The 17,052-nt window shown below is 37.4% G+C and overlaps 1 protein-coding gene across 2 annotated transcripts in view; it reads left to right on the forward strand.

Annotated features, from left to right (window-relative positions):
- The window catches only part of CCDC171 (coiled-coil domain containing 171), a 496,942-nt gene that overhangs the window by 339,362 nt on the left and 140,528 nt on the right, over positions 1–17,052 (forward strand). The window lies entirely within an intron of this gene.

Raw genomic sequence — 17,052 nt, forward strand, 5'->3', positions numbered from 1 at the left:
GAATCATTTGTGGTCTTTGCTGAATGAACTAGAGGTCATTTAAGAATTTCACGTGTCTCCTAATCATAAAATGTTTGACCACATGGCCTATCCCATTACCACTGTGGAGCCTGCTGCCCTAGAAATATAGACCTAATATATTGCCTTTGGTAGTATTTAGTTACCTTTGCATGAGTATAAACTTATTTAATTAAAATTTATCATCATCTTTTATTAAAATGAAGTAAAATAAAAAAGAAGGGAACAGAGATATATAGAAAATGTAATCATAATACTTAAACTAGCATCTTTTATTTTAAAATGTAGACATTTGAACTATTTATATGTATCTTTATACATATGTACATGTATATAGGTGTATGTGTGCACATATATAAACAAATATGTATTCAGGTATACATTAGAGTTGAAAGGGAACTTAAGTATCTTCTAGTCCATCATCATTTTATAAAAGAGGCAGCTGAGATGCAGACAGATATAGTAACTTACCTAAGATTATACACCTAGTCATTGGTGGAACTTGAACTGAAACTCTATTTTCTTGACTCCCAGTCTCATGTCATATGCTGGCCGAGGCTGCCTTCCAGGCTGGAGGGCAGGATGAGGAACTGTGCTTTCCATTTACTGATCCTTAGTGGGAATCAGTCTGTAGAAGGAGCCTTAGAAGAATGGGAAGAGTATAGGAAGAAATCCTGTGGTTAGTATCAAAGAGAATCACTTCATAAGAATTCAGGAAAGCGCGCGCGCGCGCGTGTGTGTGTATGCCAGGAAATAGCAGATAAGGTTATATCAGGTAACCAGGAGTGGGTGTCTGTTGGCAGGAACAGGAGGAGATTATGGAGCTTATATTGTTCTAGAGGGCAACTCTGAACCCTCAAAGGGGCAATTTAGACTTTTGTCTTTTTTACTTGCTGGTGCCTGCATGTACCTTATCTCACTATCTCTCACCCTCCCCATTTCCAATTTGTTGTCAGGGCCTGTCAATTTTACCTTTGTACCATCTCTCAAATATGCCTCCTTCTCTCCTCTGACAGTGCCACCACTCTGGTGCAGTCCCTCATCTCCTTCGTTATTTCAGTAGCCTTCTGGATGGGTTTGCCTGCCTCAAGTCTCTCCTCACTCCAATCTAAATGATTTTCCTCAAACACAGATTTAATCATGTCATCCCCCCCACTCAATAGATCCCATTGGCTTCCTGTTGTCTCCAGGAGCAAATCAAAGCCCTTCGTAACGTAATCACCTCCTGCTTTTTCCAGTCTTCTCACACTTGACATAAACACTTCAGTCTAGTGACACCGGCCTCCTGGTTGTTCCATAACAAGACTCTCCATCTTTTGGCTTCCAGATGTTCTCTCTTCCTCCTCCACTCTGACTACTGGCTTCCCTGGCTTCCTTTAAGTCCCAACTAAACTCCCCTCTTCTCCAGTGCCTTCAGGCTTTTAATGATTTTCTATTTATCCTGTATATAGCTTGCTTTGTATTTATTGTTTGCATGTTGTCTTCTCCATTAGAGTGTGAGTTCCTGGAGGGCAGGGGTTGATTTTCACCTCTTTATGTATCCCCGGTGCTTATTAAGTGCTTGATGTTATTGATTGATTGATTAAACATGTATTTTAGCTGGTGCTGTCACAGTCCCTCCCCCTGCGAGGCTTCCTTATCCCTCAGACAGATGCGTATCTGGATCCACACTGTTTGTAAGAGCTGTGAACTAACTCAGGGGTGTGAAGATTTATGAGTGAGTTCTCATGTGTGTTTCTTAGGCCTGTCATCTTCAGTCTGGCAGGTGGAATTGAACACCCTTAGTAGCACAGTAATCGAATTACGGGGCACTGTAACGGGGAGCAGTCCTGGAACTTTCTTAGCAATGCCTGGTGAAATAGAGTGAATCTCTCTGAAATTGGGGGATTTCTAAGCAGGCCTAACTGGAAGGCCACAGTGCTAATGCCTAGGTGATCAGAAAGTATCTTAGGTTTCTCTCTTCCAACTTTCAAGGAGGAGGCAGCCAGATTTTAAGGTTCTGTCTGTCTGTTTGTCTATATATACTTATGCATATGTAAATTACATATATTTATATAATCTCATCCATTGATAATCTAGCGATGATTTGCTATAGCTTGTAGAGCATGTTGTAAGTTAGATAGAGGGACTTAGTTCTTCTAGGAAGTAGTTGAATACAAGTTCAGATGAGGCTGTGAGTGTAGGAGGGCAAATACCATAAGTGATGCGTAAGGACACGTTCTGGGCAGGTGTACACACGATGCAGTAATCCTAGGAAGGATAACTCTTCAGAATTCTGTCCAGCGAAGGGACATAATAACTTTATTGTTAACTCTTCGACAGTGCTGAGTTCACCAATCGCTGCTTTTGAGAGTCTGGTTTGTTCATTCTGTCTGACTACTGAACTGGCTTGATATAGTGGATAGGCAGCTCTTAATATTAAATTCAATGAGAAGTTTACGTACAGTGTGCAATGACGTGCTCAAAAAGGCCACAAAGGTGGAAAACTTTACAAAGTAGAAAGCGACCAATTTCTGATGAAGTAGGAGATCCAGAATGGTGGAAAGAGGGGCATTTTTGTGGAAGTACAAATACTGCTATGACTGAGTCCTAGTCAAGGGTTGGGTAGGACTATAATGAAATCTAGGGGATACTGCTGCCCAGGATTATGATGGCATTTGTAGCAACAATGACCATAATAATTGTAATGATAATCATAGCATTTATGTAGTATTTTAAGGTTTGCTAAGTGCTTTACATATGTATTTAATATATAGCAATTTTGATGTATAACAAGAGCCCAATGGGGGGGGGGGAAAGCTAGCCAATTTTCCATTGCAAGTACCGTCTACCATTGGATGGCCTAGTTTGTCAGAGGAGTTAGAACCTGCACTTTGCATGAACAGATAGACTCTACAATGGGGACAGAACTTCTTATACTGCTATGCTTTAAAAAGGAAGCCTGCCAATTAAATGTGAGGAATCTCAGTGCGCTGTGGCTGAGGAGGCTGAGGAAGCTGTTGAGGTAGCCAGTTAGTCTTTTCCTTGAGGATGATCATTTAACTCCAGAGGCTAGCATTTTAAGGTTAGAGAGCTCTAAGATCCATTTATTAAAGTAGCCTCTCTTTGGACAGGTATCTGAACATACTGTTTTGCATTTTGGTCAGCAGCTTATGAGGAAGAAAGGCACCTCCTTTTCTTTGCCTAGGGGCTGCAGTAACAGAAAGAGAAGGGATGGAAAATTTAAATTGTCATAGACCGTTTGAGGCTATTTACTTCCACTACTGGATACCAAGGTAGAATTGAGTTCCAAACTGGTCTTTCCCCAAAATTAGCCTGTAAGAAGATCTACCAAGAGATAGGAAGGGAGTAGGCAGAAGCTTTCACTTTTTTTTGGCTTGACATTTCATGCAGAGGAAGATCAGTCTACATGTAAATGTGAAAGAACTAATGAACAGAGGTACTAAGATGGAGGAACTAAGGGCAAATTGAGTAGCTAGACAGGAATTGGGTGTACACAGATAGGTAATGAACAATGATGGCGCTCACGAGCATTGACACAAATCTTTGAATGCTCCTAGTAAATTATGGCCTTCTCTGGCTGTGTACTAGTGCCACTTGTGTCCATAGCTTCTTGGCTATGAATATTAGGTAGCACCGATACCATCTACAATAGCATCTATGACAAGTGCCTTTTTGTCCTTCCCTCTCGCTCTCTTTTTGCAGTCTGGCTTCTGACTGTGTCATTCAACCAAAGCTGCTCTCTCCAGAATCATTGATGATCTCTTAATCACCAGATCTAATGGCCTTTTTTCCATCCTCATCCTTCTTTGACCTTTCTGAACTCTTTGGTACTATTGATCACCTTCTTCTCCTTGATACTCTCTTCTCTGGGTTTTCACGACACTGGTCTCTTTTGGTCTTTTTCCTATCTGCCTGACTGACTACTCCTCTGCTTTCTTTGCTGGATCTTCATCCATTTCACACTGGCTAACTGTAGGTGTCCCATAGGGCCACCAGGACTCTGTCCTGGGCCCTCTTCTCTTGTCCCAGTCTACTATTTTACTTGGTAATCTCACCAGCATCCGTGGATTCAGTTATTATCTCTATACTGATAATTCTCAGATCTGCTTATCCCACATTAACCTTTCCTGACCTCTAGTTTTGCATTTCTAATTGCCTGTTGGACATCTTGAACTGAACATCTCATAGACATCATAAACTCAACATATCCACAACTGAATTCATTATCTTCTCTCCCCACCCCACTTCCCTCTTCCTAACTTCCTTATTACTGTGGAGGGTACCACGATCTTCCCACTTATCTAGGCTTACAACCCAGATGCCACCCTCAACTTTCTCACTCTCCTTTACCCTCCATTTCCAATCAGTGATCAAATTCTGTCATTTTTATCTTCATAGCAGTACTCGTAGACTCCTTTCTCTTCTTCAGAGTGTCAGGTATCATCAGCTGCTGCTCTAAGTCTTTCCAATCCATCCTCCACTTAGCTGTCAAGTTGGTTTCCCTGAAATGCAAGTCAGACCACGCCACTCTCTTATCCAGTAAAATTCAGTGGTTCCCTATTACCTCCAGGATCAAGTGTCAAATCTGTTTGGCTTTTAAAGTCCTTTATCATCTGTGACTGCCCTCACCCCCAACTCCTTTTACTCTCCTTCACTTACTCTGTGAACCAATGACCTTGCTATTGTGATCCTTGCTATTCCTTGCACACAACCCTCCTAACTCAGAGCATTTCTTGCATGCCTAGAGCTTTCTCCCTCTTTATCTCCACTTTCTGGCTTCCCTGGCTTCCTTCAGGTATCAGCTAAAGTCCCACCTTCTCTCACCTTCTGCAAGAAGCTTTTTCATAGTACCCCTTAGATTTAGTGTCTTCCCTCTGAGACTACCCTCAGTTTATGCAGTATATGTCTTGTTTGTACCTAATTGTTTGCATATTGTTTTCCCCATTAGATTGTGAACTCCTTGAGAACAATTTTTGCTTTTCTTTGTATCTCCAGTTCTTAGCCCAGAGCCTGGCACTGGGCTGGAGAATTTAAGTTGTCATAGACCAATTGAGGCCAGGCCATCCTATTCCCAGTCTATTTTATTGTGATTGTACAACATTGCAACTTCATTGTGATTATCAGCACATTTCTTGGCACACAACAGGTACTTCATGAATGTTTATTGACTATTAGTGAAAACAAAATATTCTGTATACATACAAACATACACAGTTTTTAGTACTAAAGGTCTAATGATATATATTCTTTTCATTAACAAAGAGTAGAAATTTACGTCTCTTAATGTCAAAGATCATGCTAAAATGCAAAATGTAGGAATTTCATATGAATATAGTTAATAAATAGATCACATTCATTATTTTCTGAATCTAATTAAATTGTAGTTTTAATTTTCACTTTTTAAAAAAGCATCAAACATTTCCCCCCTCCCAAATGATGCTATCAAACAAATATTTAACACCTAGACAGTTTAATTTATTGGCCTTTCTTTTTAACTTGGATATTAAAAGAGGCTAATCTTACATTTATAGTGCTAAAATATTAAATGTAGTTTTCTGGATGACATTTATTTTTTGTAATATTTTAGACTATATAATTTTCTCATTTAAAAAAGTTTAGTCAGCTGGTATATTTTTTAAAAAAATTCTGTGAATATACTTAATGTGATAAATGTAAAATTTAGTTATACCAGGAAAGAATTTTTGTTACATTACTTATGCTTATTAAATTTTTTCACAGGAAAAGCCAGTTACTTCATGTACATGACAAATTTTTTATCCAGTTGGAATTATGTTTTGTTGCAAACCCTTCCACCTGGTAGTGATAGATGTTGGATAGCAGCTGCTGTGGGAAATAGGTTGGGAAAGACAGGGAGAAATCATCGTTAAGAAACATAAATGATATACCTTCTGCTTTCTTTAAGAGGCTGGCAAAATATTCTTTTATCTACAATCAGGGCAGTTGCAGCTGGACAGTTATAATTCATGCATCTCTTGAATTTCACTGCATTTTTTGACTACATTGTTACAGTGAAATGGAAAAACTCCACTACTCATAAATATCCTGTGAATTCCACTTTTGTCCTGCAATGCCTAACAATCTTTTCTTTATTCAACGTATAGGTAATTAGTTTTATTTTAATTCTATCACAATTATTTTCCTATTAGGTGATTTTTTTGTTATTTTTGCATTTACAGAAATTTTCATACATTATTGAGGTTAATGATCTCTTCTAAATGAGTTATGTTGGTTGGGATGGAGGGCAAAAAAGAAGTTTTTAGAGAGTAGCACACATATTCCTCTGCAGCTTTCCATGGAAAAAATTTCCCCCCTTCAAATTTAGGTATAGAGGCACTATATCCCTAGTTGCCATGTTTGCCCTTCAGCCCATATACTAAAATTAGAACAATCTAGTCTTGGTTTGCTTTAGAAATCAGAATTGGGACAAAGAGAAATTCTGAATCTTTCCTTAACATGGGAGTATATGTTACTGCTACCTCTTAGCTGCTATGTTTTTCCTTAAAAAATTTGAACATAATTTACCATTTATATCAGTTATTATTCCAGTTGTTGAACCCATTTTTGTTTGGGATTAATTGTTAATGCTTGTGTCACACTTAACAGGTAACATTTTCTTTATAGAAATATTATTTTCTGCCATCAAGTCTATAATTCTGTTTTCAGGGTTTTATTAGGCACATGTATATTCTTGAACTAGATACATTCAAATTATCTACCTCAAAACTTAAAATTGTATAAGGAAGTTAGCAGGGAATTTTTAAAAAATCCCATTTGAGGCTAATATATAGTCCGCTTTTAAAGTGGACTAATCACTTTCACTTGAAAGCATCATTGTTCTTGATTTGTGTACAACTTTCTTATAACCTGTTTCTCAACCATAATACAGAATATTTTGAGTCCTTCGATTGTAGGGTTCCCCAGTCGTGAAGAACTACCAAATTTTGTGATGTTGAAAAAAAATGGAAAAAGCATAACAAAACCACTTACATTATGGAAGAATATGCTTGGGCATCTGAATCAGCTGAGTCTTGGCCATCAACAAGCATTGATTAAAGGCCTCCTATGTGCCAGGTACTATGCAAGGTACTGGGCCCACAAAATCAAAAGTAAGGCAGTCCTAGCTGTTAAAGAACCTTACAGTCTAATTAACTGAGCACAGTCACTATAGAAAAATATAAAAAAGATATTTCTTCCATGACTGAATCCTTAGAAGCTTTGCTTAACTACACTGATATTCATTCATTCATTTATATTATTAAAAAATAATAGCTCGCATTTGCATAGTCCTTTGCAGTTTGCAAAGTGCTTATCCTTACAACAACTCTGGGTGCTGGGTACTATTATCATCCTCATTTTACAGACTCATAAATGGAAGCAGACAGAGGGTAAGTGACTTATGGAGGGTCAGTTAGCTAGCAAATATTTAAGGATAGATTTAAACTCAGATCTTAATGACTCCAGCCCCAGTAATATCCATTATACCACCTAGCTGCCTATTTATAGTATTCTCCAGTAACTTCCAATTTATCAAGTATCAATTAAGCTGCCGTATGTGAGGCACTGGTATTTAGTGGAGGTGATTCAGATTATGTCCCTGCCCTCCAGGAATTTATGATCTAATAAGGGGAATATGACATGTTTTCATAAGATTTTAGAGTTGAAAGGGACTTTAGTGATCATTTAATCTAATTCCTTTCTTTTATAGATGAGGAAACTGAGGTCCATAGAGGACAAAAAAAAAAAACAACCCTGTTTCTGTTCAAATAGAAAATAACAGAACTAGGATCATAATCTACGATCACGTAATTCCACATTCATTGCTCTTTCTATTTCATGCTTTTACCTTCTAGCCAAATAGCTGATAGATATGCAGGAGAGATCCCCAATTATTAGGCAAATCTGAAGAGGGAGAGATCTGAGCTTCCTCAGTCTCAGTTTCTCAAGTTTAAAATGGGAATAATAATGTACCTTCCTCCCAAGGTTGTTAAGAGAATCAAATGAGATATTATTTGTAGAGTGTTTTGAACAGTGCCTGGCACAGAATAGTTGCTGTATGAATGCATATTCCTCTTCCCTATAGTGTCCTATTGGTTTGCCTATAGGTTACCACTGTAGAGACAGAATAGGAAACCCTAAGGCATTTCTAGACTTTATGTAGTAATGTTTCCCGATTCAACAACAGAATTGTTGCCCCCTCCCCACCAGCTTTCCATAAAACAATACACAAATAATTTTCTTGGCTTATATTTATTCAAGTTAAATAAAAAAATTATTATATTTATAACAGAAATATTAATTATATAATAAAATAATCTATAAAATAATGTATATAATTTCTGTTGCATCTATTGTCATAGGATCATTAAATCAGATTTAGAAATGTAAATGCCCTTCAAGGTTACCTAGTCCCTCCATCTCATTAAATAGTATATACTTTACAGTTTATAGAACAACCTGAATCCTAGAGACCTGTAAGTCAATATATGAACTCAGGTCCTCTAGCTAAATCCAACACTCTTTATTTACACTGTACCATATGGCTTCCCAAATTTGAGGCTTTGATTTCTCACTCCTCTTCCACCATTCTACAAGCCACCTTCCTAACTTTAGGTCCTCAAACCAGGGGCTGGAAAAAGAAGGCCTGAAGTTGCAAGCTTATGTGGAGTTTTCTGCATCTGACCCCTGCTAGATCCCCTAGCCAGGATCCAGGAACTTCCTTTACCTTTGGAGGAATGAAAGGCTCAGCTTCAGGACAGAGTTCGTGGCATGGGAGGGCCCAAAAAGCAGTATGGGAGACATAGGCATCGGGGTACCAGGCATCTTTAGGGGCTCGTGGGAGGAATCTAGTCAGCATTATAGCATTTATGCTATGAGCTTCTACCCTTTCCCTACTTAAGGGAGATCCTGGTCTTTTGGTCCTTTAGCCCTCACCTTATGGGAACAGGAAGAGACAACCTTTCATGGGATCACTGGAGCTTATATGATGGAGGGACAAAAACCTGTACCTCCAACCTTTGCGCAATGAGGCCACCCCTCTCTCCTCCAACTTCCATCATTTGAAGAGAATTCATTATATAAATCTTTCTTTTGTTGACTTGGATTTAACTTTTACTTTGTTTAAAAGTGATTATGTATCAATGGTACTAGAAATATTTAGTAATTTGGGTTATTGCTTTATATTCTTCCTCTCTGTCTGTCTCCATGTCCCTCAGAGGGGCTTGCGCCACACTTTGGAAAACTCTGGGCTTCCAGAGACTTAAAAGATACCATTAAATGTGTTCTATGCATCCCTTGCTTCAGCTAAGTAATCCAAGCTTGGCAGGCTGGGAGGGAGCAAAAAGAAATCTTTTCAGGTTCTCCCTTTGCCAATCTGTTCTCTGCACTGCTGCCTAATTCTTAGTCTGACCCTGATGTTTGCCTCCTCAGAAAGCTTCAATGAAGCCCTCTGACCTCTAGGGTAAAACACACCCTTCCCTGTTTGGACTTTAAAGCCCTTCACACTCACATGCAGCCTACCTTTCCACACTGATTCTACATTGTTCTTTTTCAGAGACTTTGTATTCCAACCCAAATAGCCTATTTCGTGTTCTCCATACGCAGCTTTTCCTGTTCCAACTCTGGACTCCATTCCCTCCTTCCTTCTGTCTCATAGATGTTGTAACTTCCTACAGGGCTCAACCTAGTTCTTCCTGCAGAAGGCCTCTTCATGTTCTCTTTGGTTCTTAGTGCCCTGTCTCCACCTCCCACACCCCTCACCCATTACTCTGTATTTATTTGTGTATATGTTATATTTGCTTAACTGTGTACGGGTGACTTTTCTCCAAAAGAATGTATGCTCTGTGAGGGCAGCAACTCCTATTTTCCCTGTATCCCTAGCATCAGGCACAGTGCTTGGCATGTAATAGGCAGATAGATAGATTGATAGGTGGGTGGATAGATAGCTTACACCAAGAACTTATTAAATGCCAGTCACTGTGCTAAATGATGGGGATATAACTACAAGCAAATAAGACAGCTCCTTCCCCCCAAAAGCTTACATTCTAAAGGGGGATGAGCACCCAAAAAGCTAGCTGGAAAGGGGAGGAGTATGGATATTTTCCTGCTGTGGTTAGAGCTGGTGGCCAGGCAATGATGTGGAATCCTTGTTCTGGGAATGATCAAGTGAAAGCTCATTTATCAGAAATAAGATTGTTCTACCAGTGGAGTCCAGGTTTCGGGGTGGGGGGAGGAGGTAAAAACAACTCTTATTAGAATCAGCTAGGTAGCAAGGGAGGGGTGGGAAAATTGGGCAGTCCTGTTTAGTCTGCTATGAAGCGTGGTCTCATGGTGAGTGTACTGAATTTGGAATTAGAAGATGCGGATTCAAGCCTTAGTCTCCTTTCTGAGCCACATTTTCTTAAATGCTATAATTCAGAAGGTATTAATTAAACAACTATTGTTTGCTAAGTTCTGGTAATACAGAAACAGAAATGAAAGTCCCTGATTTCTAGGAGCATACATTTTATAGGTGATGTATAATCTGAGTATAGATAATTATAACAGATAGGTGGTAAGCAGAGAGAAGGAAAGCCTAGACACAGAGTTTGAGGAAAGTTTGAAGTGGGGGATAGTACCACATATAGTACTGTTGCCTAGAAATATTTGAGGCCTGACAGAGAGGTGGCACCTACCCTGAACCTTGAAGGAAGACCAGTATTCTAAAGGAGAGGAAAAATGCATGACCTAACAGGGTTATTGTATGGGAAGTGTCTTTTGTTTAAAAACTTACTTTGTTATTTTATGATTTGCAAATAAGATAGCATATATTAATCAGCATACGTATGCTGTCTATGTTATAAACATATATAAGCATCTTTTAATTTTTAGTTTTCAGTGAATTTTAAGAAATACAAAAGAAATAAGCATTATATTATATTATATTCATGAGGATAATAATATGTTTAAAACTGAAAAAGGATTTTCCTTATTTGTTCTATGTTACTGCAAATCTATTTTTAGTAGTATGTAATAAATGACTTTTTGTTAGGGACTCATAAACCTTCACTTCCCTCTCATTCTGTCTCCTCCCATTTCACCATTCTGACTTTCTTGATCCTTGTTCCTAAAGATCAGTTGTGCAGGACATACAGGTGTTAGCACAGCTGGCTTGCTGATGACAACTCTGTCCATATAGCTGTCTAGTGTGTCATCACTCATATTGTTCAGTGTCATTCTGACCTAGCCAAGCTAAAAATGGTACTCCAGCTCAAGAGGGATTTAAAAACCTTGACAAACTAAAGATAAGACATTGCAGAATGTCATATGCACGTGCTTAACTGTTTCTAGCTTAAAAACTCTAAATAACTAATTTAAGACTTCATCTGTCTTCTTCATTTGGAGCAATTTACCTTAATAAAGGAGATATCGTTTTGTAGGGGACTGTGCCATCAGTTAATACATTAGACAGTCTTTTCTGTCTTGGAAATTTTTCTTTTTGTAGATCAAGGTCATTAAAATCCATTTTGGGGGCAGACTCCATGGAACATATTCTGTAACTAAAACATAGCTTTGAAACAATGATCAGTATTTTAAAGAAAGGTCTTGATCAGGTTATGTTATTTTCTAGCTTAACAATTGCAAATTTGGGTGGTAATTCCTATAATAGGAATACATTTCTGATGTAAAGACCTCATAGTTTGGGGAATTTACAAAATAATTTTTGACATTATATGAGGATGATTATTATGTAAGTGGTTTCTTTTCCAGTTATGTGTGTAATGTGTACGTGTATGTATGTATGTATGTAGGTAGGCAGGTATGCATTTATATGTATGTAAGTTTGGGGGAAACATCATAAATTTAACTACTGCTAAAATTTGGACTGTGATTTTTTTGGCCCTATTTATACTTCCCAAATTAATCCCTTGATTTAAAAAACAATCACCATTTCAAAATGTCAATTAAATAGCAATTTCCATAGGTTATTAGAGAACTGTTTTTATGAAATTTTAAAAATATTAATTTATGCTCATAAACTTAGGGATGCAAACTATTAAACAAGTATTATTATCACTATTTTAAAGGTGGAGTAACTGAGGTAGCAAGAACTCAAATAAGTTCTGTTATTTAATGACTGCCTTGGTTTGTCTAGTGAGGGCATCACTAATACACTGGAAAGATTACTAGGCTCTTTCACTAACTGACTTGGACAAGTCACTTAATTTCTTGAAATCTGTATGTATCTGTGTCTATAAAGTGAGGATAACTAGATCTCAATGAAAAGATTGTCCTAAAACTCAAAGGAAATAATGCATATGAACATGCTTTGAGAAGTCTAAAGCTTCACAAATACAGAATAAAAATTCATCGTTATATCTAATTATTTCATAAGCATTTTTGTTGTTAGCTAATGAAATTACCGAAGTGTACTTTATTCTTCCTCTTTTTTTCCTTCCATTTTACTATCAGGAAAACCCAGAAAGCCACAGGATAGGGCAGTGTTTCTCATTTTGGCCTATAGGAGAGAACCACCGTGGGATACTCCCCAAGTTTCTCATCCATTACTGCACCTGCACCCCCCACTGCACCCCCTCTAGCCCAGGCTGGGATTCTCTCTGATTTCTTCTAGCACTTGAGGAAAGAAAGAGATCTTCAAGAGAGGAATGATAAGAATATAAAGACCAATAACCACTAATATCATTTATAACTCTCCAAAGTACTCTTTTGGACCCTTTTGTTAGACATTCATAGATATGAATTTGGATTTGTCTTGAGATTGGAAACTGATTCTCTACAATGTGTCCCTTCCTTTATTTATTTTTTTGAAAGATGAAAAAATTAGCTGGGGCTACCTGTATTTTCCAAGGCAAATTTGTGGAGCATGAAAGTGACTACTGTAGTTGTAGTACTAATAGTATTCTCCACAAATGGATTTTAGGGACTTGAGCCATATGCCAGTAGTATTAGATACCCAGCTCTTTAAATAAATAAGGAGGAGAAGGGAATTCAGGAATTTATTTTCATATCGGTATGGGAATTTTAAAAATTTAATGAAGCTCTAGAAAGAGAACTAAAAAGTATCCATGAAGCATTAGTACCACTACGTTCAAAGGATCATAGATCATAGAATCATAGATTTAGAACTGAAAAGCACCTTAGTGGCCATTGAGGGAGAACAATTACATGGCTGTCACAGTAGGTGTGATTAGGCTATGCACTAGGTAAGTGGAGAGAAAGAGATAGATGCAAAAGATGTTTACTTAGTCTTTAAAGGTCATGCCTGCTTACTGTAAGTGTTCCCCAAGGCACTTTGGCACTTTCTGTTATTTCACTTGGTGATCTTACCAGCTCCCATGGATTCAATTGTTAGTTCTCTACAGACAATCCTCATACCTATTTAATCTAGCCTTGTCCTCTATCCTGACTTCCATTTTCACATCTCCAAATGACTGTTGGACCATTGGAACTGGAAGTCTTATAGGAATTTTAAACCCAACATGTTCAAAACCGAACTGACCTTTTCTCCAGACTTCTCTTCCTAACTTCTCCCAGTCATCTATGCTTGCCCTCCCAGTGTCATATTTGACCCCCTTCCCTCACCTCCCACCTCCAGTTCTGTCGCCAAGTTCTGTTTATTGTGCCTTTGTAACATCTTTGGTATATACCCCCTTCTCTCTTTTGATACTATCCCTGTCTTGGCCTAGGCCCTCATCATATCATGCTGGGACCATTGTAGTAGCCTGGTTGGTTTCCCTGCCTCATCTCTTGCCCTCTCCAGTACATTCTCCACTCAGATAGCAAAGTGATCTTCCTAAAGTTCAGATCTGACCATTGCACTCCTCTTCCCTTTCCCTTCCTCCTCCCCTAAATTCATAAACTTCAGTGGCTCCCTATTAGCTATAGGATTAATAAAATCCTCTGTTTGACTTTAATAGCCTTCTTTTCAACTTTTCTGGTTTTCTTGCAACTCTTTATTCTCATCAGTCCCAACGACATTGACCTCCTTGCTGTTCCTAATACATTACAGTACATATTCCAACTCACTACATTTTTATATAGGCTGCTTTACTTGCCTGGAATTCTCTCCCTCTTCTTCTCTACCTTCTGGCTTCCCTACTATCCTTAAAGTCTCAGCTAAAATTTCACCTTATAAAAGAAACTTTTCCTGATGTACTTTAATGACAGTGACTTGCCTTTTTAGATGATCTCCAATTTATTCTGTATAGATCTTGCTTATCCATCGTGTGCATGTTGTGCTTCCCCTGTTAGACTGAGAACTCCTTGAAGGCAGAAATGTGTCTCTGCCACTCTTGGTATCCCCAGCCTCAGCATAGTGCCTTTCACATAATAGATGTATAACAAATAGACGCATAACAAATGCCTGCTGACTTACCTTGTAGAGACAGAATCTACAGCACAGCAACTGATTACATTGTCAATATAGCAGAGTGGAATCTTATGTTGCTTTTATTTTTCAGTCAATTGTGTGATGATTAAAAATATGTCCTTCTGTAGAATAATGTTTGGAAAAACCTTGTTTCCCTCTAATATGTTCATTGAGGATGTTAACAGATTCATAGAATTGACAGACTATTTTCATCCAGATATTTTCGTAGATGGAAAAGTAGGCTGATAGTTATTGATGCGCTTTGTCACTTTTTTAAAAAATAAGGTCCAAGCTTTTTTTCTTGGCCTTTGGCATCTTCCCCTCCTGTATAGGTCTTAGGAATCAACCTCTCAGTGCATTCAAAAGTGAGCATCTCCCACACAGACCTTTGTTTATTCAAGCTGGTTTTCCTGTCTTTGTTTTCTCGAGTGCCATATTTTCCTCAAGAAGGAGATCTGGAACTATGATATCAGATTCTAACTGCAGCCACTCTAATAGAGAAAAGAGTTTTCTTGAAATCTTTACAGATCTTTTGCATCTTTTAAAAAAATCTTTTTCCCAACTTTTCAGCCACAATTGCCTACCTAATGACTTTACTTAATTAGAGCTTGTGCCGAGATAACTTCAAACTTGTTCGTTTTTCTACTGCTTCTTATTTTTTTTAACTAGGTCATAATTGCTCATCATCTTACACTATCCTTTTCTGAAGATTATATAAATGATTTAGTGAAAAATGCCCATTTTCCAGACTGTGATATGTAGTTAAATGAACAACCAATAGAGCTTGTTCCAGTATATACATTTTACAAACCACCATAAATGGAAAATGAATTAGGTCCAGAGTTGAACAACAGAAGTTAAGGCATATCATTTTAATACCGATGTTTTTCTAGTGTTGTTATGTGATTGTGAGTGATGGAACACAGTAGTCTCCAAATAACTGAAGATGATGATCACCCAAAGTTAGTCAACCAATAAGCATTTATTAAACATCTATAATGTGATAGGTACCAGAGGGCAATGGAAAGGAAAAAATATTATGTGGCTTTGCTTGATGTAAGATGTCTGTTGTTAGCCATTGCTTTTAAGTAGAAATGTATGTAATTTTGAGGGTTTTTTTTTCTGTAGTTATTATTGGTAAATAAATTGGACTAGAAAGAATCATAGCATCTCAATTATAGGGTAAATGATGCCAATAGAAATGAAAAAAATTGGGTCACATACTAGTTTGGGGCATCAGAAAGCCCTTAGTAGTTCATAGAGACATAAGCCTCTAACAAGTATAAGCTATATATCAGGTTTTTTTAGAAGAATAAAATCATTTTGTGGTTCTCTCCCTCATGCTTCAAATTTTGTTATAGCAAGGAAGAACTTTGCTTATGATTATGATTCAGTTTTTCCTACCTTTCACTTCCCAAATTCAACACAGTAAGATGAAATTCACCTATTTCTTTTCTCTCACTGTTCTCCCTGTTCACTTTTTTTTTAATCTAAGACTTCAGTACTTCATTGGATTGATGATCTCATGTTCCCTCTGTTGTTGTGGATCACAACTTTTTCCACACTTCATCCTGTACAATTATTAGCTACATCATCCTGTACATCTTCTTTAAAAAAATCTCCCTGGAGTTGTAAACATTATCTTTTCATTCCTTTTACATTTGGCGGCTATTCCAAGCTAATCTCTTTTGATTAATTATGGATCTCATTGAGAGTTTCTGTATTGCTTCTACTGATTGTTTTAAGCAGCAAAATATCATCTTGGGAGAATCCATTTTGAAGAGGAGTCCTTAACTTGGTGTCCTATGATAAACTTTTGTGGGCTTATGAACTGAGATAGGAAAAAATTGAATCTTTATTTTCAGTAACCTCTAACTGAATATTTCCTTCTGTTAGTGTGAAACATTCCCATAAACAGTCCACAGATTTTGTTAGATTGTCAGAGGAGTCTATCACACACACACACACACACACACACACACACACACACACACACATACACACATACACATCCTTGATTTAGGCCCTGTACACGACATTCTTCATGACACTGTTGAAAGAAAACCCTTGTCAAGTACACATTTCCCATTTTTTTGCCTTGACACGAATAATCCAAAGATCGTTGAATAAAATCATCTTCATACATTTATCAAATTATCGTGTATGACATTAACATATGCTTGAGGGATTCCTTGTTGGAGGAGAGTCTTTAAGGTTGTTTTTTGCTCAACTGAGTCAAATGCTTTTTTGGTAATCATCAAATAATAAACATCATTGGAACCTTGTACTCCTACATTTTGGTCAATTCTATAACACTAAAAATGTGGTCTACATAATAGAAAATACTTTGTGGGACCATGTCTTTTTCCTTTTATTTTAATTAATGTTACCTTCTAAGCATAATTTAGCTACATAAAATTTGAACTTGTCTTAGTTTTTAGGGCTTGTACCATTATACACTTTTCTTCTTTATTTCTCCAAAATCTTAAAATATTGCCCTCCTCTTTCAAAGTAAAAAAATTATGAATCTTATTTCTGAATTTTTCTTAAAACTTTTTTTCTGTGATGTTTTTGGAAAACTTTTTAGAGTCTCTTATATTTTGACCAAACAAAAACAAAAATAGTAGTCCTTATATAATAGTAGA

The sequence above is a fragment of the Trichosurus vulpecula genome, chromosome 9, assembly GCF_011100635.1.
Source record: "Trichosurus vulpecula isolate mTriVul1 chromosome 9, mTriVul1.pri, whole genome shotgun sequence".
In the NCBI taxonomy this organism is placed as follows: domain Eukaryota; kingdom Metazoa; phylum Chordata; class Mammalia; order Diprotodontia; family Phalangeridae; genus Trichosurus; species Trichosurus vulpecula.